Source organism: Ciconia boyciana, chromosome 6 (genome assembly GCF_034638445.1).
Source record: "Ciconia boyciana chromosome 6, ASM3463844v1, whole genome shotgun sequence".
Taxonomy (NCBI): domain Eukaryota; kingdom Metazoa; phylum Chordata; class Aves; order Ciconiiformes; family Ciconiidae; genus Ciconia; species Ciconia boyciana.
This window is the reverse complement of record NC_132939.1, coordinates 17,273,101-17,279,296: the sequence shown is the minus strand read 5'-3', so window position 1 is coordinate 17,279,296 and position 6,196 is coordinate 17,273,101.

Sequence of the window (6,196 nt, the reverse complement as noted above, 5' to 3'; positions counted from 1 at the left end):
TGCAGGCACATATGATCGCTCTGTTACATTGATTTTCACCAACTTGCCTCAGAACTGAATTTGCCTCAGTGGCCATAATGATTCTAACCCCTAATTGTAGGTTTTAAATTAAGCGTCAAAATATATTAAAAGCAGCTGATCACAATGAAAACAAATTTAAATATGATGAAGAAAGATCAAAAGAGTTTTATGGAAATGGACTAATCTTGAATGATTACCTCTGCTTGAATATACAGATACTTTAAATAAAAGCCTGTCTTAGAAAATCTTGCCTTCAAAATATATCCTGGGATTTCTGGTTCTTAAGAGAATGAAATATACAGGAGGGGTACCTTTTCATAACCACCTTATGCTGTAGTTATGATATACTGAGAACAAGGACCACAGTAACTAAAAAGGTACACATACAGCAGATTTGTATAAAAAAATTACATAGATGTTTGCAATATGGTCCGAAGTATTATTACTGCTTAGGGAACTAAAACATTGCACCAGGGATAACTACAACAGTCAAAAATCAACTATTATGTAATAGCTGGGGGGGAAAAAAGAGGGAAAGAGGGAGAGGAAAAAAAAAAACCACTCTGCATCTCCTCATGGTCCCTGGGGTATCTATCCAGACCAGATGTTAGGAGGGAAGGATGTGCTTGTACAGCGTGCTGCACAACAAATGACACAAGGACTATACTTCTTGCAATAGAGTAAGTAAAGAGGTGTCAGAAATGCTGAGGAACTTATGCGCATGGAAGGCAACGGGGAGGAAGAAACTCCTGTGCTTAGTTGTAGGTCTTACATTCAGAAGATAACAGGCCAATTCCTGGCTGTGATGTTTGGTAAATCAACTCATCTCTTTTTGTGCCTCGGCCACCTGTATGATGGCTTAAGCCAAATAGCAATTTTGTATCACTCAGAGCCATGTTAAAAAAAAGGAATCATTAATTTTAAAATCAAATAGTCGTACTAATAGATATTAGTTATTACATGTTGCTATACAATTATATAGTTGTTATAAACTATATTTGTATCTGCTTTGCAGATAAAACAGTGCGTTTGGAAAACAGTTCTTCAACTACGAAAATTACACTAATAAAATGTATCCCCCTTCCTGCATAAGCTACACTGTTATAAGGCACTTACCATCCACGTAACTGTGGCCACGTTCAGTACGAGTTGTTTCTTTTTTTACTAGCTCAGGAGAGTGAACGCAGTATGACTTCAGAGCACAGAGAGAGACCAGCAATAAAAAATGCTCTTTGGCTGTTAAACCCACACACCATTTTGCTGGGCCTGGAAAAGGATGGACAAGTAGCAGGAGAGTTAATGTCAGGAAATAATAATAACACCAATACTTCACTAATTACTCTTTTCCTCTGCACTCGATCAAAAGTGAGATTAGGACTGCAGCTAACCAAAAAATAAACCTCCAAAATTTATGTTAAGAATAAGAGGATACATCTGTTTCCTGCCTTAGCCAGATCTGCTCACTCTTGTCATCAGAATAGCCGCACTGAGACACAAAGTTCTGAAGATTAAAGCTGAGGGTCACTATTTTTACCCAGAAGAGCTCAAGAATATGCGTAAGAGTAGTTCATTATGTCATCTCTGCCTGTGACAATGCAGAAGTATTGCCAAACTCCTAATTGTAAATAGCTCATCTGAGTGAATGCAAGTGAGAGATTAAGGAAATATCTGGCCCAAAAGAGTTCTTAACTCCATTTCTGGAAGTCTAAAAGACAAGCTTACCATGGATTTAACTAAGCACAGCACTGACATTTGGCTTTAGCAGGATTTTGCCCATATGTCCAACGTGTCTCAGTTCCTACAGTGGAAAGTCCTTTCTGTATTTTAGAGCTGGGAAAGAGATATTTTGAAAATGGACTCCTTCATTTAATTGTTCTTTTACATACCTCCAGTTTTGGCCTGTTGGCAGGATTTTTTAAAAGATGAAATTTGCTACAAAAACTATCAGAGTGGGAATACCTAGTCACACTGACAACTTAGTACCATCTGTTCACTGGTTACTCATGAGTGGTTGGAGTCCCCTTTGTGTTAAGCACTGCATGTATGCATAGCAAATGAGAAAGTGCCTGCCCCAAATAGCTCAGAATAGACAGAGCTAAGATTTGCCCAAGACTGCAAGATGTACATGGCAGAGCTGGGAAATGAGCCCAGGTTCTCTCATTTCCAATCCAATTCTGATTCATCTTTCTTTGTGAAATGGATTGGAAACTGTCCGAAGTCTGTAGGGAAAAAAGGTCCATATCACTGACTAATGTGCACAGGGTTTTAGTAGTCTGTGGCTAAACACAGGAGGATATACAGATGCTGTGAATGGAAAGGCTAAATTATTATTTAAGCTGAATGAAGGTGGAGGCTCTGCTACAGCCTGCACTGTTCAGAGTGATAGTAGCAGAAGTAATCACTTTGCTTCACACAGACTTCTCTCCCTGTGAAGCCTCCTGTCCTAGAGGAAATAATGGTTTGGTTTTTGCCATCCTTTTTCCCCCTTCCTTAATATAAACCCCAACTTACTGTCATTCTAGCAACCTTCTATCTTCAACATGCCTGAACCAGGTTTCTACAAATCCAAGATTTACAGAAGAAAAATACCTTTGGAACCCTTTATAGTTGTCTTGTTTGTCTTTTTTTGTCCAATATCTCAGGACCTCGTTGGGCAGTGGGGAGATCTGAGCAGGGAGGGAGAAAGGGAGAAAAGATCTCTGCTGAAATAAACAGCCTGTTCCTGCTCCTCACTGGTCCCTTGCCCAAAAGATCTGCTAATATCACAGAATCTATGTTGTACAAGATTTTCATGACATCTTGAACCATTAACCTACAGAGCCTGGTTTACTGCACTCCTAATTCAGGCATTCAGTTAGATGGAACAAATCCCAGTCCAAGTATATGCCTGGATTACTGGTATATTGGAGCCTCAGAACCAGGGAGGTGCAGAAGGTCCAGAGAAGCAATAGGCAGGAATTGCACATATTGGTGCAGTGATTCCTTCTGTAGCAGGCAAACAGCAAGAGCTGTTGTGTGCCCAAGGAGACAGGTCTGTGTTTGTCCTACTGATCTGCAATCAGGTCTGTTTCTCAAAGTCCCTCCATACAGGAACATAGAGGAGGTCAAAGCTACTACTGCAGGCCAGGAGCTGTGGTGATGACCATGCAGCTGCTCTATGCTATGTCTGCAATAATGTTGTATCACCACCAATTCCTGAGCCCAGGATGTCCTCACACAAAGCTCTTTTACCCTAACTTTGCAAGGAATTAGTTTTTGTACCAAAAGGCACTTAATTTATAATGTAAATGAAGAACTATGGAAGGTGGTGCCTAGGTTTTTGACAGCATGATTCACAGTGGTTACTTTTGTCCTTTCAATGAAAGCAATGTAATTAAGGAAAGAACAGTCAGATTGAGTTTGCCTTGCAGAAGGGGACAGAACTACAGTGACTGAAGCACTTAACAAGAGCGATGGAAAATCAGCACTCCTCTACAGTTCATGCAATGAAGCACTCACAGTGTCAGCTTTGAACTATTCTGCAGTGTATTTTGAATAACACATTACTTACATGCCTGGAATAAAACATAGGAATCTTAACACTACATTGATTTGAGTGGTTAACTTATAAATCCTCTTAGTCAAACAAATGCATCCAGGCTGAAGATTAAGGCTGTTTTTAGGAATTTTTTTAAAAGTCATCACTGCCAAATTTCAACTGTAAGGGAAGGTGTTATATGTGCAGTTTCTAATGTTACTGCTCAGCCTGCAATGAGATTATGGTATTGTTAAACTGAAGGAATTCCTGTTCTGTGGTGTTGTTTTTGGCTGATCCAGTATTGTGGGTTAACTTTATGTGATGTATTTTCTTTAGAACAAATTTCCTTCAATTCATCAGCAGAGGTTCAAGCTGCTCTGCTAAGAGTTTGTGACATTTTTTTGGAAGTGGTTATGAACACGCCAATGAAAAGTTAACAGATTGTCAGGAACACTCCCTTGGGAATGACGTTTCTAATTTTTCTTTATTCTTTATCTTTTGTTTATCTTCTTTTCCCTTTCAAGACTATATCTTTCCAGCCTGGCAAAACTGTTGTGTGGAGCTATCTACTTATGACACAATCCTAGAGAGCTGCAGAAGAACCCAGACCAGGCAAGAACAATCTAATTATCTGCTAGAAAGGAGGCCTTGAGCAACAGAGATTCAAGAGCAAACCCGCAGTTAGTGGTTACTGTAGACTCTATTCCTGGCTTTCTCACAGACTCATTGGATAACCATTGCCGATTGATTACAATCAAGTATTTCAGACCCAGCCATAAAGATAAACATCAACAAATTACCAGCGGTGCAACTGGTGCAGAACAACCAGCAGGTCACCTGTGAAATTGTCTCTAAACAAAAATAGTTGTGTTCCTAGGCTTCACAAAGGACAGAAGCAGCCAACACACACAGTAAAACTGGAATCAGCTCTCTGACAGAGTCATCTGGATCACGACAAGAGTATGCCATTAAGTATTTAATCAGTAGGAAGAGGCATGTGATTGTAGGTAACATAGCTAAGTCATCAGTCTTGGTAATTACAGATAAGAAAACAGTATACTCAGCCAAGCAGTGGAGAAAGATGGATTAAAATAATATGGTGTCAGTCAGAACAGGTAGGGACAAATTCTTTTGCTTTCAAGCAAAAGACTGCTTGCTATTTATTTTCCTCTTAAGTTCTTTATATTCTATAGAAACAGACCATTTTGAAAAATTCTAATTGGCTCACTTAATACAAATGCCTGTATTTGTATCCAATCCATCGAGAGAGGCAGAGAGGACTATTAAGAAGAAAAAACAATGGAAACAGTCAATGAATTACCCTTGTCATATAGCCCTGTTCAAACACACATTTTCCTTAACAAGTGCAGTAAACTGCAGCTTTGAATTGGATTCGGAAAGAAATATCTCCCCAGAAAAGTCAGATTTAGCTCAGCCATGAAAGCTGCTCTCTTTAATGTGGCAACAACAGGAATACAAGAGCTTCACATTCCCCTTTTATATGTTTAACCTTTGACAAAAAGGTTAAACACTTTCCTCACAACTGACTCACATCAGGAAACGCAAGAACCATACTCTCCAGATGAAGCCTGGCTAGCTGCAAAATGCAATGTCAGCACCTGAAGTGCAGTAAAACAAGGATTCCTTGTGCAGTTCCTAGTACTGCTACAGGGGCAGGAAGCGGGTCAGCAAGAGGGTCTTTTCCAGACGGGAGAGAGCTGAAATGGTGACAGGAACAATAAGGAGGTTCAGGGCGGGGGGAGAATTGGCTCCAATTTCAAACATCTCACTGAGATCTATTTTAAATGCATTGATGTATTAAAATCCCCCTAGCAACGTAGCAGGAAAGTTTACAAAATATTAAATGGAATAACTATGAAAGCTTTCCGTGTTTTCCGTTCTTTATCTTACAGATATTTTAGGGCCAGATTCTCATCTGGTGTCAATATGCCTAATTCCCTTTACTTGGCTCATGAATGTAAGCTCAGGTTTGGCTGGATATGCTGGTTTATTCATCGGAAGACTGGTGGCCAAACTCCTGAACTGTAGCAGCTCCAAACAAAGTCAATCAAATCTGCAAGTACTTAGTACCTCTGAAATTCAGGTCTGGGGACCAGATAGTGCCACTGATTCTTACTTAGTGCCCTAACTGGCTAGAGATGTACTCCAGGTTAAACAGAGGCCCTGTGAGGTGGGACAGAGTTGCTGGCAGAGTGCTGAGGAACAAAGGATGCAGGAAATGAGGAAGTGCTGAGCACTGACCTCTACCCAGGATAAAGCATAAAGAAATGATCAGAGGTGAGTCCAAGGGTGACTCCCCTCCTCAGCTTAGTATTTGGAGAGTCCACCTATGCAGGTAAGAACACACCTGCAGGACCCAGCATAGGAAGACCCAGGAGTGCAGTTCCTCTACCTGGAGTATGTTGGGGAATGAGAAGAGAAGAGAAATCACTATGAACATGGCAATCAGCATCTGAAAGTAAGGTCTGCCTGCATCCGTTGATACACCATGGCTGGTACGACAGCCAGGCAACAGAGATCCTGAAAAGGTCTTGGTGGGGGTAGATGGTGCTACTCCCCTTCCCCATGGTATACTCTGGGAGGGAAAGGGGAATGTAGGATGTGAAGAACTAAGCACTGTTTTCAGGAGCAGATCCT